The 13,146-nt window shown below is 38.7% G+C and overlaps 1 long non-coding RNA gene across 1 annotated transcript in view; it reads right to left on the reverse strand.

Annotated features, from left to right (window-relative positions):
* Positions 1-13,146, reverse strand: part of LOC105740264 — a 290,190-nt gene that overhangs the window by 216,645 nt on the left and 60,399 nt on the right. The window lies entirely within an intron of this gene.

Genomic DNA, 13,146 nt, shown 5'->3' on the forward strand with positions numbered 1-13,146 from the left:
TAGAAAGATTAGTAGCATTTTTATACACTAAACTTTATTTCTTAAGAAATAATTAACAATAGCTACCAAAGAAATGCTTAGGAATACATTTCCCCTAGGTGAAAGACCTGTGTATAGAAAGCTATAAAGCATTATGAAAAAAATTAAAGACACGAATAAATGGAAAATATCTCATTTTCATGGATTGGAAGAATCAATATTGTTAAAATGTTCATGGCATTCAAAGAGATCTATATATTCAATTCAATTCCTATCAAAATTCCAATGTCATTTTTCACAGAGATTTTTTTTTGGGGGGATGGAATCTCACTGTGTTGCCCAGGCTGGAGGGCAGTGGCACAATCTCAGCTCACTGTAACCTCTGCCTCCTGAGTTCAAGCAATTCTCCTACCTCAGCCTCCTGAGTAGCTGAGACTGCAGGTATGTGCCACCACTATCTTTTGTATTTTTAGTAGAGAGAGGGTTTCACCATGTTGGCCAGGCTGGTCTCGAACTCCTGATCTCAAGTTATCTACCTGCCTTGGCCTCCTGAAGTGCTGGGATTACAGGCATGAGCCACTGTGCCTGGTCCACAGAGAATTTGTCTTTTTTAAAGATCACAAAAGACCATCTTATAATTATAACAGGCTATTTCAAGCTCATAACTTAACTTAGTCAAAGCAGTAGCCAAAGCAATCCTGAATAAGAAGAACAAAGTTGAAGGCATCACACTACCTGACTTCTTAAATATATTATGAAGCTATAATTTTAAAAACCAGCATGTTCGTAGCATAAAGGCAGATGCATAAACCAATGGAATAGAATAGAGAACCCAGAAATAAATCCATGTATTTACAGTCAAGTGATTTTTGACAGTGGTGACAAGAATACACTTCGGTAAATAATAGTCTTTTAAATAAATGGTATTGGGAAAACCAGATATACACATGCGTAAGAATATAAACACAAAATGGGTTAAAGACTTAAATATAAGACCTGAAGCTTTAAGATTACTAGAAGAAAACATGGGAAAAAGCTCCATCACATTAGCCTGGGCAACGATTTTTCTGGATATGACCTCAAAAGCATAGGTAGCAAAGGCAAAAATAGACAAATGGGATTACATCAAACTAAAAAACTTCCACACAGCAAAGGAAACAACCCCCAGAGTGAATAGATAACCTATGGAAGGAAATAAAATATTCACAAATAATACATCTGATAAGAGGTATAAATTTATTTTATTGAGGCACTATTCACAATAGCAAAGACTTGGAACCAACCCAAATGCCCATCAATGATAGACTGGATTAAGAAAATGTGGCACATATACACCATGGAATACTATGCAGCTATGAAAAACGATGAGTTCATGACTTTTTTAGGGACATGGATGAAGCTGGAAACCATTATTCTCAGCAAACTATCACAAGGACAAAAAACCAAACACCGCATATTCTCACTCATAGGTGGGAATTGAACAATGAGAACACTTGGACACAGGAAGGGGAACATCACACACTGGGGCCTGTTGTGGCATAGGGGGAGGGGGAGGGATAGCATTAGGAGATATACCTAATGTAAATGACAAGTTAATGGGTGCAGCACACCAACATGGCACATGTACACATATGTAACAAACCTGCACATCGTGCACATGTACCCTAGAACTTAAAGTATAATAAAACTATATATATAAAAAGAGGTATAAATTTATATATATATGAAACAGACAATTCAATACCAAAAACCCCAAATAATTTGATTTTAAAATAGGCACACAAAAAAGCTGAATAGACATCTCTCAAAAGAAGACAAATGACCAACAGACAAGTTAAAGAAATACCCAGCATGATTAATCATCAAGGAAATGCAAGTTCTGCAAAATGAAACCACGCTAGGATGTCACCTCACACCATTAGAATGGCTACTATTAAAATAAAAAGAATGATAAGTTTTGATGCAGATGTGGAGAAAGGGGAATCCTTGCATACTGTTAGTGGGAATGTAATTTATTATGTTCATTACAGAAAACTTCATAGTGATTCCTCAAGATATTAAAAATACAAGTACCATATTATCCAGCAATCCCACTACTGGAATATATCCAAAGGAATGAAATTAGTATGTCTAAGAGATATCTGCATGGCTATATTTCTTGCAGTACTATTCACGATAAACAAGGGATGGAGTTAACCTGAGTATCCATCAACAGATAAATGGATAAAGTAAATGTGGTACATATGGAATACTATTTAAACTTTAGAAAAAAGAAAATCCTGTCATGTGCAACAACATCAATGAACCTGGATGACATTATGTTAAGTAAAATAAGCCAGGCACAGAAAGACAAATACTGTATGATCTGACTTACATGTGGGATCTAAAGATGTTGAATTAATAGAAGCGGACAGTAGAATGGTGGTTACCAGAGAATGGTGGTTGAAGCGACTGGGGAGATGTTAGATGACACAAAATTTAAGACACATAAGAAGAGTAAGTTCAAGAGATCTACTGTACAACATGGTAACTGTAGTCAATATGTTGTATTCTTGAAAAAAGAAGAGACATGTGCTATAAATAAATTTAAAGGAGTTATTTTTTTTTTTTTTTTGAGATGGAGTCTCACTCTTTCACCCAGGCTGGAGTGCTGTGGTGCAATCTCGGCTCACTGCAGCCTCAGCCTCCCAGATTCAAGCAATTCTCCTGCCTCAGCCTCAGCTACCCTCCTGTAGCTGGGACTACAGGCATGCACCGCCGTGCCTGGCTAAGATTTTTTGTATTTTTAGTAGAGATGGGTTTTCACCATGTTGGCCAGGAGGGTCTTGATCTCCTGACCTCACTATCTGCATGCCTCAGCCTCTCAAAATTCTGGGATTACAGGCATGAGCCACCACGCCTGGCCTAAATGAGGTAATTTTAAAAAGTATTGGACCTTGGACAGCATTTTGCTTTAGTATAATACACTTAAGTATAATACACTTATATAATATAATGTACGATTTTTAATTGCTAAATAAAGAGACAATAGCAATGAAAAGAATAAGAAGAATGAATGAACAAATTTCCAAAAAAAAAAAAAAAAAACACCTTAAGATCTTGGCAAAAAAAAAAAAAAAGTCTTTTGCTATTGGGAGATTAATGTTTATCCCAATACTATAATCCAAGGCTTCAGTCTTTCCTTTTATATCAATTTAAAGACCATTTTGAAATGTGTGTAAAGCATACTAAATTTACCCAGAATATTATTCAAGAGTTGATTGTTATTGCAATGTCTGTTTCCAGTTTTGTGTCAACCAAGGCCTTTTGTTTTAATATTACAAACCTCAAATTGATGACTCACACATCTAACATGATTTCAGCTCAATCTCACTCAGCTGCCACAGATCCTGGAAACTGTGCCCTGCCCAGATACTCAATTTTTATTCTGTTATTATTTGAACAGCCAAGTGTCTTACAAGAAAAATCAGATTAGGAAAAAAAATTATTGGGAAAAAAGCATTAATTAATAATTTCAGCACAGTTTCTTAACAAATGCTATCAGTTGCTGCATATCTATATGATTCTCAGTGCTCAAAACAGTTTGCTACATTTTTCTAATCCTGATGTTGATCAAACTATGTAATAATTTCAATCAATTTACATTCCTACAAAATCAGAAAAATCTCAAAACTTTAGTAAAATATAGGGTGTGAGCCATAAGCCATTTCTTTTAAATAATATTAAGCAGAATGAAATTCAAACCCACAATGAAAGGAGGTAGATACAGATATAGACAAATATATAGATCTAGATATATAGCTAGTATGATGTGTATGAACTAAAAAAATTCCTAGAGGTCTTTCATTATTGTTTTTAGCTGCAGTGATATGGTTTGGATTTCCCCTCCAAATATCTTGATGAGATATAATTCCCAGTGTTGAAGGTGGGGCCTGGTGGGAGGTGATTGGATCCTGAGGGTGGATCCCTCATGGCTTGGTGCTGTCCTTACCATAGTGAGTGAGTCCTCACCAGGTCTAGTTGTGTAAAAGTAAACCTCCCCCTGCCCTATTGCTCCTGTTCTTCCATGTGAGACGCTTGCTCCCGATTCATCTTCTGTCATGAGTAAAAGCTTCTGGAGGCCTCACCAGAGGCCCAAGAGATGCCAGCTCCACACTTGGACATGCTCCATGTCCTGTACAGCCTGCAGAAATGTAAGCCAATTAAATCTCTTTTCTTTATTAATTAGCCAGCCTCAGGAATTTCTTTATAGCAATGTAAGAAAGCCCTATCATAGAAAATTGGTACTAGAGTGTTGGTATAAAGATATCTGAAAATATGGAAGTGATTTTGGAAACTAACACTCAGAGGTTAGAAGAGTTCAGAGGGCTCGGAAGACAGGATGATGAGGGAAATTCGGAACTTTATTAGAGTTTGGTTAAGTGGTTGTGACTATGGTTGATTTGGGTTGGAAATGAGAAACTTATTGGGAACTGAAGCAAACGTCATCTTTGTTATGCCTTAGCAAAGAACTTGGCTGCATTGTGTTCATGTCCTAGGGGTCTGTGGAAGTTTGAACTTAAGAGTGATGACTTAGAGTATCTGACAGAAGAAATTTCTAAGCAGCAAAGCATTCAACATATGGCCTGGCTGCTTCTAACACCCTATGGTCAGATGTGGGAGCAAATAAATGACTTAAAGTAGGAAGTTATACTCAAAGGGGAAGCAGAGTGTAAAAGTTTGGAAAATTTGCAGGCTAACCATGTGGCAAAGAAAGTAAAAGCTTTTTAGGAAGGAGAATTGAAGCAGAGTGTGAAGCAACCAATTGCTAGAGATAGTTGCATGGCTGAAAATAAAACCCAGTGTTTGTAGCCAACATAATGGGGAAAAGGCCATGGAGGCATTTCAGAGATCTTTGAGGCAGCCTCTCCCATCACACTCTGAGAGGCCTAGGAGGACTGAGCGGTTTCATGGATCAGGACCAGGGCCTGGTGCCCTACACAGCCTCAGGACTCTACTCCCTATATTCTGGCCACTCCAGGTCCAGCCATGGCTCAAAGGGGTCCAGGTACATCTTAGGCTGCTGCTTTGGAGCATGCAAGCTACTGTAAGCCTTGGCACATTTCATATGGTGTTAAGTCTGTGGGCACACAGAGTGCAAGAGCGAAGGGAGCTTGGCTGCATTTGCCTAGATTTCAGAGGATGTATGTAAAAGCCTGCATGGCCAGGCAGAAGCCTGCCTCAGAGACAGAACCCACACAGAGAACTTCTACCAGGACAATGCTGAGGGGAAATGTGAGGTTGGAAGCCCCATACAGAGTCCCCACTGGGGCACTGCCTACTGGAGCTATGGGAAGGGGCCATCATCCTCCAGACCCCAGGATGGTAGATCCACTGGCAGTTTGCACCCTCAGCAGAGAGAAGGTGAAGGCACTCAACTCCAACCTATGAGAACAACCACATGTGTTGAACCCTACAGAGCCGCAGGAGTGGAGCTGCCCAAGGCCTTGGGAGCCCTCTCCTTGCAGCAGTGTGTCCTGAATGTGGGACATGGAGTCAGAGGAGATTATTTTTAAGCATTAAGTTGTAGTCACTGCCTTGCTGCATTTCAAACTTGCATGGGGGCCTGTATCCCCTTTCGTTTGGTCAACTTCTCCCTTTTGGAACAGAAATGTTAACCCAATGCCTCTACTCCATTGTATCTTGAAAGTAAATAATTTCTTTTTACTTTACAGGCTGATAGGTAGAAGGAACTCATTTCCAGATGAGACTTTGGACGTTGGACTTGAGACTTTGGAGTTAATGCTGGAATGAATTAAGACTTTCAGGGACCATTGAGAAAAGATGATTACATTTTGAAATGTGAGAAGGACATAAGACTTAGGGAGCCAGGAGCAGAATGATATAGTTTGGATGTCCCCTCCAAATTTCATGATGAGATGTAATCCCAAGTGTTGGTGGTAGGGCCTAATAGTAGATGTTTGGGTTATGGAGGTGGATCCCCCATGGCTTGGTGCTATCATTCATTACCATAGTGAGTTAGTTCTCATGAGGTCTGGTTGTTTAAAAATGTGTGGCACTTCCCTGTCTCTCCATTGCTCTCACTTTGCCATGTGAGACACCTGCTCCTGCTTAACGTTCTGCCATGAGTAAAATCTTCCTGAGATCTCACCAGAGGCTGAACAGATGCTTGTACCATGCTTCCTGTACAGCCTGCAGAACAATGAGCCAATTAAATATCTTTTCTTTATAAATTACTCAGCCTCAGAAATTTCTTTAGAGCAATGCAAGAATGGCTTAATACATGCAGAAATAAAACTATGTACTACATATAACAAGATCTTAAGATTCCTTTATTACTCTCTTTCTACTTCCTTTCATGCCTTCCCTATCAGAGTTATTAATGCAAGACTGGATTAACGCATGTTTGCTAATAAGCAGAGTTATTAATAAAGCAGGTATGTGACTTTCTCTCACTTCTGTCTCTGCTCTAACCTATGCATCTTCTGCTAGAATAATAGATCTTTCAGCCAGCTCGACAGCATTCACTTCTCACCAGTTTCCAGTTTCTCCTTTCCTTGCTGGGGTGTGGAAAGTTTGGTTTTAGGCTTAAGGGAAGGAGTGAAGCCTTATGCTCTAGGCTACTTTATCTATGTTCAGCATTATGATGTAGGGGAAAAGCCCAGCTAAATTAGGCTGTTTTGCTTTATTTTATGACTGCTCCTTGTGGGAGGCAGTGGAGAGAGGTTCCTCCGATTTAGGTCAGGATCCTTTATTTCCTGCAGCCTCTAGCCAACATACCATTAACCAAGAAACTGCACATTTTCTTTAGCTTGACTTCAAGTTCAGAGAGACTTTTTTTCTGACTCTAGGTCCTGACCTCCATTTTTATAGAGCATTTACTTTAGAAAACTTTGTGATTGTAAATTCTTTCTGTCTCTTTGAGATATAAATTTTTTAAATAGCCTCTTGCCACTTTTACAACCCAGGAATGTCTTTTTTGAAAGACCTGGGAACCATCTCTTTGAAATATAAACATGAACGGACATTACAGCCCTATCTCCCAAGTCTCCATGGGAGGGTGGAAGCCTAACTTCAATGAGCAGCAATTAGCAAACACAGATGGCCTAATCACAGAGGAAAACATTAGCAAATTTAGGAATAACTCAATGTACTCAACATATCCCATTGATCAACCTCCCTGCTAATAGGTTAGAAGAGGGCAGTGGTTATCCCTCAGTACTTTTCCACTAGCTCACCCTGTGCTTAAAACCCCTCTAACTTTTGTTTTAGTGGAATTGAGTTGTCCCTCTCTCCTACTGCAGTAGGCTGCATAAAGTCATCCTTGCCTGTTTAACTTTGTCCACTGCAATTTCTGCCTGGACACCCTCTAACGACATTCTAAATCTTACGTTTTCTTATGCTGCTTTGGCGTGAGGATGGGGTGGTCTAGTTCATTTTACAAATTGTCCCTTAAGCAAACTCAAGAAAATTTTCTGAACCTTAGGACTACAAATAACATAATTTGAAAACTATCAAATTCTACCTTCCTCAAATGGAAAAGCAGAAATTTATCAGCATCCTCTTAATGCCACACACCTCCAGTTTAACACTGGTTTTACTGTATAAGCTATCATTCCTAACACATCTTCCAAACTCTTTGGATCTGGGGCCATTTCTTGTAGGTATTGCATGCCTCCAGCCTCCTTCTTAGTTGGTATCCATTGTGGCTTAATATGTAGTCTCCAAGTCTTCACAGAAGAGATATTCTCATTGAAATGTCAAAGTTGTCAAAGGTGGTGAAAGCGCGTAGTGTGGATATTAGCTGAGCCTAAAGTCATTCTTAAACTCTCTGGGGGATCTGTTGAGAAGATTGAGCCAGAGTCCTATATGTGTCTATCAATATGAACTGATTTGTTGAGAAGGAAGAACAAGGATTAGTGCTTCTAGAAAAACAGAGAACAGCACGGCATCTATTCCCCAGACTGGTCCAGAGTGTCTGCCTGAGCTCCAGAGGAAAGCTGTGGTAAGAATTTCAAGTAAAAATCAGGCTTCTTGGAATACAAACCTTATCAATTAATAATAAAGTAGTCTTTATGAAAAAGTATGACAGAAGTAAGAGATGCCCATAAAACTGAAGTTCTTATTCTTAATGTAATAATAACATCAAAAAATTTGGAATAAACTCAATTATAGTGGTAAGAAGGAATGATTCCACTAAGCAGCTGGAAAAACAAATTTTTTATAATGATATTTGACTTAGTATGATTTGACCTTTAATAAAGTCACCATAATAAGATTTCTGTGTGTATAGAGGAATAGCAGGAGGGAAGGAGAGGCAGCTGAAAACGAACAGAAATTCAAATGCATTTGTTGTACATGTGGCTTACTTCCTCCTGGGTTAGTATTTCTCAGAATGTGTTTTTTGGAACACCAGTGTTTTCAATCATGTTGGGACATAATACATGCTGTATACATTTTCCTTATGGCTATGTACAATGGCATCTAAAGGATGCCCCCCATGAGCTCTGTCTCCTGGTGTTCATGGCCTTGTGTCTCTTCCTGCTGAGTATGAGTGGGACCTGTAACTTGCTTGTAATCAATAAAATACAAGAAAAGTGATAGCATGTCACTTCCATGATTCTATAACATTGTATAGGATTCCACCTTACTAGCCACTCTCTAGAGATTCTCCCTCTTGTCGACAAATTAAGCAGACATACTTGAAAAGCCAAATGGCAAGGAACTGCAGCCAGTACCTAGGAACTGCAGGTAGCCTCTAGGAACTGCAGCCAGCCCTTAGAAACTGCAGGCAGTTTTTGTTGTTGTTGTTGTTTTTTTTGAGACGGAGTCTCGCTCTGTTGCCCAGGCTGGAGTGCAATGGCCTGATCTCAGCTCACTGCAAGCTCAGCTTCCTGGGTTCACACCATTCTCCTGCCTCAGCCTCCCAAGTAGCTAGGAGTACAAGGGCCCACCACCATACGTGGCTACTTTTTTGTATTTTTAGTAGAGCTGGGGTTTCACCGTGTTAACCAGGATGATCTCGATCTCCTGACCTTGTTATCCACCCGCCTCAGCCTCCCAAAGTGGGCAGTTTTTAGGAATTGCAGGCAGCCTCTGAAGTTGAAGGCGCCCACCACCTGGGAGCCAGTAAGTAGCCAACTCCTTTGTCCTACAACTACAGGGAAGAAAAAACTGGCAACAACCTGAGTTAGCTTGGAAGTTGATTCCTCCCCAGTTCACCCTCGAGATGAGAATGCAACCTAGCTAATAACTTGGTTGTAGCTTTGTGAGATCCTGACCAGAGGGCCCAGCTATGATGTGTCTATATTCCTGACCCACAGAAATTGTAACATAATAAAAGTGTAGCATTCTTTTAAGCCACAAAGTATGTATTAACTTTTTATGTTGCAAACATAAATAAAGATTGGAATGGAGCAATTCTGATTGTAGAAATCTGTTTGTTAACTAAACATTCCCTAAACTTAGTTGGGAGGTGTGAAGTACATTTGGCTAAGAGTTGACAATTGTATATTTAGCGCCCAATACAGTGCTTAGATTACAAGGAGTACATGTACTTGAGTGAATGAATGAGTGGCTACATGAATGAACATAGTTACAATGCTTTAGATACTCAATAAGGATGCTTACTAATATATGGCTCTCTCCCTGAGAAATTTTTATGTTTTCCCATATTTTCAATGATACCTTATACTTAGTGGCTCCCAAATCCATACCTCTGGTGATCTTTCTCATGAGATGCCAGTATTAGAAATCAAGTTTCACTTGACTATCTTGCAGGCATCTCAAACCTAACACTTCCCCCAAGGAAACTGTTGTCATCTCCGCACTACTGTCCATACAAAGCAAATCCTAGGAATTACCTCAGACTCTCTTCTGCCATGCATCTCTTGTATTCGTTTACCAAGTCATATTGTCTGTAATCTCTTGCAGCCTGATTATCTGCCTATCCTATTTCTGAGCCTAAACAACTTAATGGAGAAAACGCACAGTTTTACCATCTGGCCTCATTTTAAATTCATCCTCTGTCTGCCTCACGTGTATCAGCCTCATCCTAAGACAAGGACAATGCCCACATACTGAGTTAGTGGAGCCCTTCCGCCTGCTTTCTCCTCTCCAAGACTCCCCCAGCTGGTCTGGAGTTTGGCCATGTCTGCCCAGGGTCCCTTCCCTCATGCCTCTGGCAAAGAGATTCTATCAGAGTTATAGCCTCCCGAGCTGTGGTCTGCTTTCAAGATAAAGTTGCAAATAATTGAGAAAATTACTTCTGCTCCTGCCTCTTCTCCAAGTTTAGACTTCCCCCCATCACATGCTTTGATTTACTCTTCGGAATATTAGACGGTGTTTCATTGTTGTTTTAGTCTTTTGTGCAGAGTTGGTGTTTGCTATCAGTGGTAGGGTTTGTGTGTGAGAGCATACATCACTATTCCAGAAGTGGAACTCTGAGAGATTTTTAATATACGAATTATGTTTGGGACTTTTTTTACTTTGTTATTTACTTCTGGTTATATAGCATTCATTGTATTTCAATTGTGTGGTTTACATAGTTTCAGAAATCTATTCAGATAGACTTATATGCTTATATGGCATCAATTCATAAAATGATGACTGAAATGAAAGTTATATATTATATAGAATATACTAGAATATATTATATAGAACACACTAGAATATATAATACACTATATTATATTAGAGTACACTAGAATAATTTATATAACATATGTAAAGAAATACTCACTATCCTTATATTTTGTCTACTTGGTCTGTCAAAGATTGAAAAAATAAAATACAAGTATTGCAACATTACTCTATTTTGTATTTTTCTTTGTATAACTGAAGGTTTTTGCTTCATATATTTTATGCAATATTTTTAGAAACATAAAGATACATAGCACCTATAACTCCACTGTGAGTTTAAACCCTCATCAATATAAAGTTATATTTATATAAAATATAAATATAACTCCATTGTGAATTTAAACTCTCATCAATATATAACTTTTTTGATATCGATACTGTAAGCCTTTACTTTTTGTAAACATTTACTTAGTGTATGCATGTGTGTGCATGTGTATGCTGTATATCAAAAAGTATCTAAGGTAAGTCTTAATCCATTTAGAAGTTTATTTTGTCAAGGTTAAGGACAGGCCCATAACACAGCCTCAGAAGGTCCTAGAACATGTACCCAAAGTGATTGGGTTACAGCCTGGTTTTATATGTTTTAGGAAGACATGTGACATCAATCAATACATGTGAGGTATACACATTGGTTTGCTCTGGAAAAGGCAAGGCAACTTGAAGCAGGGACTTACATGTCATAGGTGGATACAAAGATTTTCTGATCAGCAATTGGTTGAAAGAGTTCTATTATCTAAAAGCCTGGAATCAATAGAAAGGGTGTTCGGGTTAAGATAAGGAGGTATGGAGACTAGAGTTCTTATTATGTAGATGAAGCCTCATAGGTGGCTGCACCCAGATGCAATAGATAGCAAATGTTTCCTATTCGGACCCATAAAAGGTGTTAGACTTTCAGCTAATGTCTTCAGTATCAGAAAAAGACCTGGAACAGGAAGGGGGATGTAAATTTCACCCACAAGAGACACCTTTGCAGGACCATTTCAAAATATGTCAAATATATTTTGGGGTAAAATACTTCGATTTCCTTCAGGGTTTGCTATCTGTCATGTAATACTATACTATTGGAATTTAGTAACTCATTGCTACCGAGTCTGTTTTGTCAGTCTTAAGATCTCTATTTTAATGTGAATGCTAGTCAAATGTGTCTAAACTCCAAAACGGAGAAGGTATAATGAGGCATGTCTAACCCTGTCACCCCCACTGTGGCTTGAACTAGTTTCTCAGGTTTGTTTGGAATCTGTTGGCTGAGAACAGGGTCCATTCATCTGGTTGGGAGACTTAGAATTTTATTTTGGTTTACAATGCCTAGAACTTAACTTCCTTTTGTGGATTCATTTTATTTATTTTTAAAACAGATCACAAGTCATGTACATATATGTGGGTTACTCCTTCCTAGACAAATAAGTTTGATCAGGACTTTTTTTTTAACTCGTGTTGACAAAAAGAGTCAAACCTCTATAAAATATTTGAAGAGATTCATTCTAAGCCAAATATAAGCAACCATGGCCCATGACACAGCCTTCAGGCGGTCTTAAGAACATGTGCCCAAGTGGCTGAGGTCCAGCTTCATTTTATACATTTTAGGGAGGCACGAGACATCAATCAAATACATTTAAGAAATACATTGGTTTGGTCCAGAAAGGTGGGACAACTCAAAGCAGCCGTAGGGGGTTGGGGCGACTCCCAGGCTATAGGTAAATTTAAACATTTTCTGATTGACAGTTGATTATTTGTCTAAAGACCTGGGATCTATACAAAAGAAATGTTCCGGTTAAGATAAAAGATTGTGGATACCAAGGTTCTTTTGAAGTCTTAACAGTGGCTGCCCTTAGAGACAATAGATGGCAAATGTTTCCTATTCAGATCTTTAAAAGGTAGACTAGACTCTTAGTTAAGAGTCAGGATTGGGAGGGCCTGGAAGAAAAAGATCTAGCTATGTTAATAGAGATTCTTTACAGATGCAAATTCCCCCGCCCCCCACCTCCCCCTCACCCTCCCACAATGGCTTTCCAGGACCATTTCAAAATATGGCAAAGAAACATGTTTTGGGGTAAAATATTTTAACTTTCTTCTTTGTCATGTAATGGTATGCTACAGTCAGGTTGGAACGTAAGTCACAATATCTAGGATTAAATAAAACCCATCTGATAAAGATTTATGGTTTGTAGGGCATGACTCCCCAGACCCCTTAGATAGGAATTTGGGCAGATAAAAAAATCAGAGCCTAGTCCTCACTAGAATAGCTATTATTAGACAATTTTTTTGATATTATGATGTAATTATATTTTATTTGTATTGCATTTCTCCAATTTTTAAATGAATTTATTTTCTCCTTTATAATTTGTAAAGTATATAACTTTAAATAACATCTTTTAACCTATGATTGTCAATGTATATACTTTCCATCTTGCAACAGAAGCAGTGTGATTGTCTGGGGGTAAATACCTGGGGTTCATCCTCTGACACCAAGAAGATTAAGGATGTGGGCACACAGGAGGAGTGGGTTTAGGAGGGGAGGTTTAATAG

Source organism: Nomascus leucogenys, chromosome 16 (genome assembly GCF_006542625.1).
Source record: "Nomascus leucogenys isolate Asia chromosome 16, Asia_NLE_v1, whole genome shotgun sequence".
In the NCBI taxonomy this organism is placed as follows: Eukaryota; Metazoa; Chordata; class Mammalia; order Primates; family Hylobatidae; genus Nomascus; species Nomascus leucogenys.